This window comes from Tachyglossus aculeatus, chromosome 3 (assembly GCF_015852505.1).
Source record: "Tachyglossus aculeatus isolate mTacAcu1 chromosome 3, mTacAcu1.pri, whole genome shotgun sequence".
Lineage (NCBI taxonomy): Eukaryota > Metazoa > Chordata > Mammalia > Monotremata > Tachyglossidae > Tachyglossus > Tachyglossus aculeatus.
The window spans coordinates 68,082,810-68,094,915 of NC_052068.1; the positions used below are offsets into that span (position 1 = coordinate 68,082,810).

A 12,106-nucleotide genomic window follows, 5' to 3' on the forward strand; every position below is an offset into this window, starting at 1 on the left:
AACACTTTGTTGAGAGGCAGTTCATGAGAGCAACAGAAAACAAATGTGCCTACCCTCATCGACTATGGGAGAACAACTCTGGCAATGGTGACAGATGAACCTTGGATTCATATGTTAATGTGCAGTGGTCAGGGCTTTGGGGCATAAATTAAATATAGCAGCCTAACAGCAGGCTGAAAGCATTTCCCAGAATCCCTTAGAATCTAAATGATGCTACTGCTCTCTGCCTTGAGTTGCCACCATGCTTGGGAGATCTGATACTTGGCAAAGTAATAATGATAATAATTGTGGTATTTGTTAAGCACTTACAATGTACTAAACATTTTATTAAGCATTGGGATGGAGAAAAGATAATTAGGTCAATCTTGCCCCCTCCTACCTCACTTCCCAACTCTCCTACTACAACTCAACCAGCATACTTCACTACTCTTATGCTAACCCTCTCACTCTGCCTCAATTTCATCTACCTAGCCGCTGAACCCTCACCCACACCTTGCCTCTGGCATGGACCATCTTTCTTCCTCAAATCTGACAGAAAATTACTCTCTGGCCCTTCAAAGCCTTACTGATGGCCCATCTCGTCCAAGAGGCCCTCCCTAACTAACGCCCCCCTTTTCTCTTTCTCCCACTCCCTTCTGCATTGCCCTCATTGCCTGCATTGCCTGCATCAAATACGATTGACTGATTGCCCTGACTTGCTCCCTTTTATCTTCCCCCCTCCCAGACCCACAGCATTTGTGCACATAACTGTAATTTATGTGTTTGTATTAATGTCTGTCTCCCCGCCCCCTAAACTGTAAGCTCACTGTGGGGAGAGAATGTGCCTGTTGATTTTTGCATAGTACTCTCCCAAGAGCTTAGTGCAGTGTTCTGCACACAGCAAGTACTCAATAAATATGATTGAATGAATGAAGGAATGAAAAGATCAGACACAAATTGATCAAACAATCAATCATATTTATTTAGCATTTACCGTTTGCAGAGCACTGTACTAAATACAGGAGGGTACAATATAACAGAGTTATAGCCTAATGGATAGAGCAGGGGCCAGGGAATTAGAAGGAACTGCATTCTAATTCTGGCTTTGCCACTTGGCTGTGTGACCTTGGGCAGGTCACTTAACTTCTCTGTGCCTCAGTTTCCTCATTTGTCAAATGAGGATTAAGACTATGAAACCCACGTGGGACAGGAACTGTGTCCAACTTCATTAGTTTGTATCTACCCCAGGTCTTATTACAATGCCCGGCACATAGTAAGCACTTAACACATACCATAAAAAAAGTGGAGGAGTGGTAGGATTAGAACCCAGGTCCTCTGACTGCAAGGCTTGTGGCCTTTCCACTAGACCACATTGTGATAGGGGAGGAACAAGTTAAGTGAGCGTTGGGGCGGGTGTAGAGAGAGAGAGAGGGAGTGTGTAAAGGGAGACATCTGTAGTATATTAAAATGGTTCTACCCTTAGTCACCAGAAAAACCAGAGACAGAGGAAGGAAAGTGGGTGACCTTATCTCAGGCAATGACGTGAGGCATGGGGGCTATGAAGGCAGAGGAAAAGAGGGTTAAAGAGAACCTGAAGTCTCCAATAAAGATACTTTCTCATCAGAGAGGCAGCAGAAGTAGATGAACCGGAAAGAATCAACTCTGTAGAGTTGTGTGCTCAGTTTTAGGAAATGGATGGCTTCTGCTGGCAAGGAGGATAGATGCACAGTGGAGAATTGTGCCTGGGCCCTGCGAGACACATTACAACACCATGAAACTTAAGTGCTGTTTGGTAGACAATCACAGGACTGACGGGCTAGGTTTATGCTTGGCAATTTTAAAATAATAAAAATTAATACCAAGGAGAAAATTGGTCTTTTCACAGGCTTCTGACACTTGGATGTTTCCACTGACTTTGCTGGATCCAAAGTCCAGAGCAAATTGCAAAGCAATGATGAAGATGATGGCATTTACTTAGCACTTATGATGTGAGAAAGCCCTGCCTTTGGGCCAATGGAAAGCATATTTTCCTTAGGCCTTAGCTCTGGAATCTGACAGCCTGGGTTTTAATTTAATAGCCAATATTTATCAAAGTAGCCCATGGTCGAGGTTTCTATTACCACATTTTCATTCAGGAGAGTTTCCTCTAGAGAATCTAGAGAAAAGAAGGCATTTTAGAAAGACCAAGACTCCAGACTTCCTACTATCTTTCAGGAAGTAAGTCCGTTCACATGATCCAACATTAATATGTTTTAGAAAATTTTAATGGCCAGTGTGCTTTCTGCCACCCAGTCAAGACGATCTGTGATTCATTGCTGCCTAGGGAAATGATATTTAGCAACTTGGCTTGGCTTAAGCAGTGTGACACAGCTATCTACACATTTAGTTTCTGTGCAAGTGCTTTTCTTTTCAGCTACAGAATGTAGAACTTTTGGGATTGCCTCATCCTCTTTTTCTTCCTCTCCCTCTCTTACTTTACTCATGGAGGGATGATGTGTGTGGAGGTGTCCTTTTAAATAATAATAACCATGTTGAGGTTGATGATGCTTATTAAGTGCTTATTATGTGTTAAGTGATGGGCCGAGTTCAAGAGAATCAGAACTGATGGACTGATGGTTCCATATCTATCTGGGGTTCACAGAGGGAGAAGGGGTATTTTACCCCCATTTTACAGATGAGGAAATTGAGACACAAAAAGCGAAGGGATTTGCCTAAGGGTCTATGTCTGATCTGTTGATATTGTCTCTACCCCAGCATTTAGTACAGTGCTTGGCACATAGTAAGTGTTTAATAAGTAACATAATTAACGATTAATTAGTAAAGTGTACCAGTGTGTCGGCTGGGGAATCAGAGGATTGGGTTCTAATCTTGACTCTGCTGGTTGCCTGCTGTGTGACTTTGGGCAAGCCACTTAACTTCTTTGCATTTAATTTTTTCATCCATAAATTGGGGATGAAATACCTCGTCTCCCTCTCATTTAGATTTTAAACCTCTGGAAGACAGGGACTGCATCTGACTTCATTATCTTGTCTCTACTGCATTCTTTCACGTATGATAAGCATTTAACAAATACTGTTGGTATTATTATTATTAATATTATTAGCAGTAGATTATTGCTCAGAACAACACTAGCTCCTTTCTTTAAGTAGCCCACACCTTGTTGATACTGAGGACAAAATCCATCTTGTTCTTGTGATTCCACCTTATCCAACCAGTTCCAATCTTGGCCACGCCAACTATGGTGGTGACACTTCACCAGGGACTGGAGTACCTGGAGAGGAGAATTCCAAAGAGGTCCATGTTGCCTTGGACCCAGGCTTCCCTGCCACCCTCTACTGTAAATCCTATGTTCCATACTGCCCACTAGGTAATCAATCAATCAATCGTATTTATTGAGCGCTTACTGTGTGCAGAGCACTGTACTAAGCGCTTGGGAAGTACAAGTCGGCAACACATAGAGACAGTCCCTACCCAACAGTGGACGCGCAGTCTAGAAGGGGGAGACAGAGAACAAAACCAAACATACTAACAAAATAAAATAAATAGAATAGATATGTACAAGATAAATAGAGTAATAAATATGTACAAACATATATACATATATACAGGTGCTGTGGGGAAGGGAAGGAGGTAAAATGGGGGGATGGAGAGGGGGACGAGGGGGAGAGGAGGGAAGGGGCTTAGTCTGGAAAGGCCTCCTGGAGGAGGTGAGCTCTCAGTAGGGCCTTGAAGGGAGGAAGAGAGCTAGCTTGGCGGATGGGCAGAGGGAGGGCATTCCAGGCCCAGGGGATGACGTGGGCCAGGGATCGATCATTCTAGTAACTACAGGCCTGAACTCTTGGAGAATCTGTCCCTGAATGTGTTCTCCGGTTCCCATTCATTCATTCAATCATATTTATTAGCCCAGCGCATAGAACACTGCTTTGCACACAGTAAGCACTTAACAAATACCATCATTATTATTATTTATTATTATTTAGTACTTACTATCTGCAGAGCACTGTACAGAGTGCTTGGGAAAGTACAATACAGCAGTGAGGACTGGGACAGGGGCAGACCCAGGATTGACTCGCTCCCCCTTGCCAATTGGAAAAAAATGGAAAGTTGGTGCTTGATAACCCTTTGGTTATACATTCCCTTTCTGGAAGTTGACCAAATGGTCCTGTTCAGTATTCACACGATGTCTATACTGGGTGCTGGTGGAGGCAGCAGTGGGGAGGGTAGCTAACCCATCACTCTTTCTTTCCCTCTCTTCCTCAACTTTCTAATCTAGTTCTCCAGCTAAGGGACACCTACAAGCAGGACTGAATGTAATGCAGCAAGTCAAAAACTAAAATGTACTAAGCAGTGTTAACTTGGCTAATAACTCAATTCAAATTGACGTTGACGTGTTGACATTTTTGAGGTTAATGATCCGGTGGCTCGTAAGACAGGAGGTGTTGGGAACCAAATTGCTCGTATTAATTGTTTTATGGAAGTATGTGTGCCCCCATTGACTAGACAGTTTCACAGTGACGGGAAGCAGCAATGAGTCCTCTATTGTGCATGCATACACCCAGGACCTGTGTCCTCTGGTTAATATGCACTTTGAAAAATACTTTCGTAGACTCATTTCTGCCACAGCCAGAATATCATATGGATATGAAACTGACTTTAAATGGAGGCTGAATCAAGCTTTGTAGCTTTCTAAGGAGATCTATGGGGGCTCCAAAATTGAATAAAATTAAATTACTTTACAAGCAGAGAACTGCAACGGGTGAACAAATAATATTTCAGGAGCAATTATGATAACCCATTACTGTGACTAACTTCTTTCGAAGTTTTCTTTGGCTAAGTGACAACATTTGGTATTAAAGGGAGCACGTGGAACATAGCTCATTCAATATGTGCTCTATTTCCTTCTCTGTCATTTTCCAAATTTAAAGGTGCACTTCCAAAGTTCCCCCAAGACTAGTTACTTTCTGAAGGAGAGCAAAGTTGCTCACCCTGTCCGAGGTGTCCCTACGCGATCCAAACCCTGTGTGAATGCAACAGCATATTAAAAAAGCCAGTGGGACTGTTTCCAGCCTAAGAAGGCCCATGGTTTCACCTCCAAAAGTGAGAATAAGGATCGTGACAGCCACTTAACAATTGTGAAGTGCTTTATTTCAATGTGGGACGTGTTTGGAACAATATGAACACTATGCATCAGAGGCAGTTTAAGCCGGAGTCAAGTTAGTTTCTCCACCCCAGCCACTGTACTGCCAGCCTAGGGCAGATGAACCACGTCCTTTGGCACAAAGGTGTTGCTAATAATAATAATGATAATTAATAATAATTTTGGTATTTGTTGAGCACTTATTACATGCCAGGCTCTTTTCTAAGTGTTGGGGGGATACAAGCAAATCAGGTTGGACACAGTCCTTGTCCCATTTAGGGTTCACAGTCTCAAACCCCATTTTACAGATGAGGTGACTGAGGCTCAGAGAAGTTAAGTGACTTGCCCAAGGTCACACAGCAGACAAATGGAGGAGCAAGGATTTAAAGTCAGCAATCCTAGGGTTTGAAGAGGTATTTTGGTGTTAGTATGGTCAATGGCACTTCTGATATATGCAGATCCCCATACACTCAGACCAAACTACAACAGGTTGAAACCACCTTTTGTCCTTCCATTCGAGCTATCAGTTGCTCCCAGACACCTAGTCTCAATGTTCACCTTAGAAAGTATCAGCATGCGTGAAGATAAATAAATGTGCTTTATTGGAAAAGGGCAAAGCTGCCCCTGCAAGTCAACTTGCCCAGAAATATGTCCCTAATTCTCATTCCTTCCTTTCTCCATCTTGTCCATAGGGAAGGAGTTTGACCTAATGGAAAGAGAATGGGCCTGGGAATCAGAACACCTGGGTTCTAATCCTGGCTCTGCTACTTTCTTTTAATGGCACAAGTTAAGTGTTTACTGTGCTCCAAGCACAATCCTAACTGTTGGAGTAGAAATAAGACAATCAGGTTGGATACAGTCCCTGTCCCTCATGAGACTCAGAGTTTACAAAGGAGGAAGTAGGATTTAATTCTCATTTTACAGATGAATTGAGTCCCAGAGAAGTTTGGTGACTTGACCAAGGTCACACAGCAGACAAGTGGCAGTCAGGATGAGAACCCAGATACTCTAATTCCCAGGCCAGGGTTCTTTCCATTAGGCCAAGCTGCTTCCCTTGTCTGCTGTGTGACCTTGGACAAGTCAATCAATCAATCATATTTATTGAGTGCTTACTGTGTGCAGAGCACTGTACTAAGCACTTGGGAACTACAAGTTAGCAACATATAGAGACAGTCCCTACCCAACAGTGGGCTTCTAGAAGTCTAGAAGTCAATTAACAGGTTGTACAAGGTGGTCAAGTTGTCCCACGTGGGGCTCACAGTCTTGGTCCCCATTTTGCAGATGAGGTAACTGAGGCCCAGAGCAGTGGTTTGCCCAAAGTCACACAGCAGATAAATGGAGGGGCTGGGATTAGGACGCCCAAGCCTGTGTTCTTGCCACTAGGCCATGCTGCTTCTCTACTCTCTCAAATGCTTAGTACAGTGCTCTGCACAAAGTAAGCGCACAGTAAATTCAATTGACTGGCTCCAGTCCTCACTGCCAGCTCTTCCATCACAGAACTTATGTCCAGGTCTTTATACCTGGCTGCTTCCCCAACCTCTAGTTTCTAACATCTTGTCTCCCCCACTAGATGGTAAGCTCCTTGGGGACAGGGATTATGTCAACTTTTTTCTATTTATATAGTATTTGTTAAGCACTTACTCTATGCCAGGCACTGTACTAAGTGCTGGGGTAGGTAATAATAATAATAATGATGATGGCATTTGTTAAGCACTTACCATGGGCCAGGCACTGTTCTAAGCTCTGGCATAGATACAGGGTAATCAGGTTGAACACAGTCCCTGTCCTACAGGGGGCTCACAGTCTTAACACCCATTTTACAGAGGAAGTCACTGAGGCCCAGGGAAGTGAAGAGATTTATCCAAGGTCATAGAGTTTACAAGGTGCAGAGCCAGGATTAAAACTCAGGTCCTTCTGATTTCCAGGCCTGCTCTCTATCCACTAGGCAACACTGCTTCTCCTGTACTTTTCCAAGCACTGGGTACAGTACATTGCATAGTAAGGACTCAGTTCTATTGACTGATTATTAAGTGCCTACTTTGTACACAGTACTGTACCAAGCGCGTGGAAGAATACCATAGACACAATCCCTGCCCACACGAAATTTGGTCTAGGAGGGGAGGCAAACAGCAAATGACAGATAGGAAGTAGTGATTCATTGTGAAGATATGCACATAAGGGCTCCAGGCAGGGATGGAGGTCAGAGAAGCAGTGTGGCTCAGGGGAAAGAGCACGGGCTTTGGAGTCAGAGGTCATGAGTTCAAATCCCTGCACCGCCAGTTGTCAGCTGCGTGACTTTGGGCAAGTCACTTAACTTCTCTGTGCCTCAGTTATGTCATCTGTAGAATGGTGATTAAGACTTTGGGCCCCCTGTGAGACAACCTGACCGCCTTGTAACCTCCCCAGTGCTTAGAACAGTGCATTGCACAAATTCAGTGCTTAATAAATGCCATCATTAAGTGCCTAGGTGACATAGGAACTGCTAAAGTGCCACTTGAGGGGGAAACAAAGCAGGGAGATGAGAGATTCATTGGGGAAGGCCTCCTGGAGGAGGCATGCTTTCTGAAGGGCCTTAAAGATGGGTAAGAGCAGCAATTTGTTGGATGTAAGCAGCTTGGCCTAGTGGATAAAGCATGGGCCTGGGAATCCAAAGGACCTGGGTTCTAATCCCAGCTCCACTTGTCTGCTGTGTGACCTGGGGCAAATCACTTCCCTGCTGTGTGCCTCAGTTATCTCATGTGCAAAATGGGGATTAAGACTGTGAGCCTGATTACCATGTATCTTCCCAAACTCTTAGTGCAGTACTCTGCACACAGTAAGTGCTAATTAAATTATTGAATGAATGAATGAATGTATCTATGCAAGCACTTAATACAGTGCCTGACAGATAGTAAGCGCTTAACAAATACCACTTATTATTATTACTATTATTATTAACCTTGTATCTACCCAGGAGGTCTTCCCAGACTGAGCCCCCTTTTTCCTCTCCTCCTCCCCATCCCCCCTGCCCTACCTCCTTCCCCTCCCCACAGCACCTGTATATATGTTTGTACAGATTTATTACTCTATTTTACTTGTACATATTTTCTATTCTATTTATTTTGTTATTGATGTGTATCTAGCTTTATTTTTATTTATTCTGGTGACTTGACACCTGTCCACATGTTTTGTTTTGTTGTCTGTCTCCCCCTTCTAGACTGTGAGCCCGTTGTTGGGTAGGGACCATCTCTATGTGTTGCCAACTTGGACTTCCCAAGCGCTTAGTACTGTGCTCTGCACACAGTAAGCACTCAATAAATACGATTGAATGAATTGAATGAATGAATGAATTAACCTCCCAGCTATACAATGGGGATTAAACACCTGTTTTCCCTCCTACACAGATTGTGAGCCCCATGTGGGACAGAGACTGTGTCCAACCTGATTACCTTGCATCTACCCAGCCCTTAGTACAGTGCCTGGCACATAGTGAGCACTTAATAAACACCACAATTATTATTATTATTTACACCAACACTAAAGGATGCTGAATTGTCCTGTAATGGTTGTAGGCATCTACAGTGTGCACAGCATGGTACTGAGCTCTGGAAAACCCATCTTGTCTTATGCTGTCGAGACATTTCCGACCCCTTGCTACATCATGGACACATCTCTCCCAGACCACCCTACTCTCCATCTGCAAGCATTCTGGTAGTGTGTCCATAGAGTTTTCTTGGTAAAAATATGGAATTGGTTTACCATTGCCTCCTTCTGTCCAGTAAACCTGAATCTCTGCCCTCGACTCTCTCCCATGTGGCCGCTGCCCAGCACAGGTGAGTTTTGACTTGTGGCAGATGGCTTTCCACTCGCTAGCCACTGCCCAAGCTAGGAATGAAATGGGTAGGCTGCTTGACTCTCCCTCCTATAGCCAAGTCTGGTGGAGTACTGCAAACTCTCCAGGTGTGACCCTGAGAGGGGGGAAAAACACATACTGCTGAGAATTACACATAATTGATGAAAGCCTAACTGCCAACCAAAAAATATGCTTTTTAAGATTCCCTTCCTACTTGCTCATGGAAAAAAAAAAAAAGGAAGCAATTCAGGGGGCACATAGAATTATTAACAAATGAACATGGCAGGGTTATTGTATTCTATAGCAGGACTGGAAAAGCAACACTTCAATGGTGGCGGAGGTTCCTTAAGATAGAGAAAGCTTATTTAGCCTATTATAAGTACACTAAATATATCTTATGCAGCACATGAAGGAACCTCATTCATCTAATAGGTATTTATTGAGCATTTATTGTGTGTAGAGCCCCTGTACTAAGTGCTTACTCTGTGCAGAACACTGTAGCACCTACTGTGTGCCAAGCACTAGACTTAGCATATCAGAGAGTACATCATAAAGAAAAGAGATTATCCCTGCCTTAAGGACTTGCAGTGTAATTAGCATCAGGGTAAATATCAAAGAAATAAGGTATAGTCCTCATGCCTACTGTGTGAACTTGTAATGGTGCCACATAATTTCAATAAAACTTCACATTAGGGGGAATCCATTATCAAGACTGAGGGATAGATGCTTTGCATTCTACCTTTTATTTCTCTAATTCAATTTGTTTAGCAAATTAATTGTGCAGATATTAATTTATTTATATATTTGTTTGTATTATTTTCATATAAATGGAAGACCGAGGACTGTTTTTGGTTTTTTTTTTTTTAATATTCAAAACTGCACTGGATTTTGGGTTAATACCCAGATTCTAGGAGGAGGTGTCCTCATTTTTGGATGTCAGAAAGAATGTATCTTTGTTTTGAACTGGCAGAAATGACTGTGTTCATTCATTCAATCGTATTTATTGAGCGCTTACAGTGTGCAGAGCACTGTACTAAGCTGGAACTAAGTGGGAAGTACAAGTCGGCAACATATAGAGATGGTCCCTACCCAACAACGGGCTCACGGTCTAGAAGGGGGAGACAGACAACAGAACAAAACATGTGCTCAACATTTCCTCCTCTCCCTCTTTTCCCTTTCCCTTTTTCTGTAATTCTCTCTGCCTCACTCCTTTCCTATCATGGCTCACCTTCCCTGTGGCTCTCAGCTCTCGTCTTGATTGTACTGTTCTTCTCTTCCTTTCTCCACCACACTTTTGTCTGGCCCTGTTCTCCTAGTCTTCTCACTTATTCATTCATTCACTCAATCGTATTTATTAAGCGCTTAATGTGTGCAGAGCACTATACTAAGTGCTTGGGAAGTACAAGTCAGGAACATACAGAGACAGTCCCTACCCAACAACAGGCTCACAGCCTAGAAGGGGGACACAGACAACGAAACAAAACATGTAGACAGGTGTCAAAACCATCAGAATAAATAGAAATATAGCTCTAGGCAGATCATTAATAAAATAAATCGACTAGTAAATATGTAGTGTTGACAAATCACTAAGACTATAATCTATTCTCCTGTGCAGGATCTGGGTCCTGAAGTCCTTGTGACTGGGCAGAGGTTGATCAATTGTTGAGCATCAGGTTAAGGGGACTCATTAGCCTGATGCCTGCTTTTCTGCTCCTGTTATCATCATCAATCGTATTTATTGAGCGCTTACTGTGTGCAGAGCACTGTACTAAGCACTTGGGATGTACAAGTTGGCAACATATAGAGACAGTCCCTACCCAACAGTGGGCTCACAGTCTGGGGTAGTGCGGTGGCTGGGAACTTGGCTTCCCCTAACAGATAATGCCAGAAACTGCCCATGGTGACAAGGTGGTTCACGATATGAGATACTGTTTGTGCTCTGAGCTAGGAGGAGTTTGATTCTTTAGGAACACGGAGCTGATGGGGAAGACAGCTATTTCCTAGGACAGATGTCCTTCTCCTTGTGGGATGGAAGGGAATGAAAGACAGAAAGAATAAGAAGGATTAGCCCTTCCATGCCAAATGGTAGAAATCTTCTCACTAGCTGGGCCTTGAGGAAGAGGAGAGATTTTTCCCCATCAAGTAGTTGAGCCTCTCAAGGGTAGGATCTCATGACTTTATTATCATGCTGTTCTTAGAAGGACTTCACCGATTTCTAACAGAAATAAAAATGATAAATCAGTTCCTCTCAGATTCTCTGAATCAAGGAAGGGATATTGGGCTAGTCTGAGAAGTATGGGGAAGAGGAACCTTTATTCTGCTCAGGATCCATTTCAAGGCTCAGAGACATCTCCATTTCAGACTGCTGGGAGCAAGAAAACTAAATGGGCAAAAGGAAAAGAGAAGAAAAAACAAAAAGCCCTGTTCTTTAACCATTTGCTCCTTGGCTGGGGCCTGTTCAATCTCAGGTTTGGGGGCTTTCTACTAGTTCCTGAGAATTAAAGATCCCAAAACAGATTAAGAGCCAGGTGCACACATTCCCTATCAGGAAATTCAGAGTCCTAATGAAGTCAGTAGCAGACAATCCACCATGATTCGTGCAGTGTGTATTGGAACAGGAGAAAAGGGAACAGAGGGCAGGTTTGATCCATATCATCACTCAAGAATCTAGGAGTTATCTTCACCTTACCTCAGCTTGGAAGACTCTCTCCCCTTTCCTCCCATCTTCCCCACATGAATCTGGAAATCAATCAATCAACTGAATAAGTCCCAATTTGCTAATTTCCTTTTACAATGAAAATTTTTGCTGCATCCCTTCCCTTCTGTGGTTGCAAATCCATTCCCCGTACAACAGCCTCAGTAATAACTTTCAGAACAAATAAACTGGCCTTTTAGAGACTACTACAACTGTAAACACACTTGTTCAGGTTTCTGCATTTGCAAAGTTTATGGAAGAAAAATTCTGCCCATGGGGGTTATGTTTTGTGCACACATTCCCCAGAGCCAGGTAAATTTGAGCTTCATTTCTTATCAAGACTAGCCCGCACTGACCTATTGCCTCCCAAGGAACATAGGATCGCACAACATCATTACTGTGACAGACTAAAAGCAATCCCAGCCCAGGGGGATCAGTCTTTGACAGAAGCACTAGGAGGCTT

General features: G+C 43.2%; 1 non-coding gene across 1 annotated transcript; it reads right to left on the bottom strand.

Moving 5' to 3' along the window:
• Positions 1–8,938: 8,938 nt before the first annotated feature.
• On the bottom strand, positions 8,939–9,073 carry LOC119926402. Its single transcript, XR_005450281.1, has one exon. It is a non-coding gene; the product is annotated as a small nucleolar RNA SNORA7 (small nucleolar RNA).
• Between the last annotated feature and the right edge of the window lie 3,033 nt (positions 9,074–12,106).